The sequence below is a fragment of the Monosiga brevicollis genome, genomic scaffold, assembly GCF_000002865.3.
Source record: "Monosiga brevicollis MX1 MONBRscaffold_147 genomic scaffold, whole genome shotgun sequence".
In the NCBI taxonomy this organism is placed as follows: Eukaryota; class Choanoflagellata; order Craspedida; family Salpingoecidae; genus Monosiga; species Monosiga brevicollis.
Genome location: NW_001865154.1, coordinates 6,173 through 7,321, shown reverse-complemented (window position 1 = coordinate 7,321; position 1,149 = coordinate 6,173).

The window sequence follows — 1,149 nt, the reverse complement described above, 5'->3', positions numbered from 1 at the left end:
ATCTGCCGTTGATCCTCCACACCCGACATACAGCCCCGGCCCATGTCAAATCGACGAAGCGTAGCCAACGGAACATCACACCATGTCCCAGCGTTTCAGCACATCATCAGCATGAGCTGAGTCCCCTGTGCAACATCACATCCAACATACACACACGCAGATCGAAGGAGACAGACACCCTCTGCATCCGACGCAGTACTTACCATCTGCCAGGTGATCCATCACACACCCGACATACATACAGCCCCGGCCCATGTCAAATCGACGAAGCGTAGCCAACGGAACATCACACCATGTCCCAGCGTTTCAGCACATCATCAGGATGAGCGGAGTCCCCTGTGCAACATCATATCCAACATACACACACGCAGATCGAAGGAGACAGACACCCTCTGCATCCGACGCGGTACTTACATCCTGCCAGGTGATTTACCACACCAATTACCAAAGTTAGGATACATCAAGGCTTGAACGAATCGTTTTCTACGGAACATCACACCGATGTCATAGCGTTTCAGCACATCATCAGGATGAGCGGAGTCCCCTGTGCAACATCATATCCAACATACACACACGCAGATCGAAGGAGACAGACACCCTCTGCATCCGACGCGGTACTTACATCCTGCCAGGTGATTTACCACACCAATTACCAAAGTTAGGATACATCAAGGCTTGAACGCAATCGTTGGTTTCTACGATAACATACGTACCGATTTATAGGTGACAGCATCTTGAATACGTTGCGCGTCCCAACTGCTTAACAGATCCAGCGCCGCTTGTGGATCTGATGAATTACATGCCCTCCACAGCTGCCATCCATCACCGCTCATGATAACGGTTATTATTCGCGTTCCCTATTCACCATTAACTTCATGAGACCCCTCCAAATACAAACCGTCTGACAACTTTATTCGGCGGACTGGCTCCAACTGCTGGCAAGGTGTGTGTGTGTGTGTGTGTGTGTGTGTGTGTGTGTGTGTTCTGGGAAATGGTAGCGGGCTCTGGCGTTGGGGCTTCGCACTTTTCCGATCTCCAAGAGGGTAAACAACGCACCGTTCTCCGCCGCTCGAAAAGCCAAGGGGCTTAGTCAGCACAGGGTATCACCTGCCGAAGCGTCAAGTGAGATCACTGCTTGTAACTGTGTGG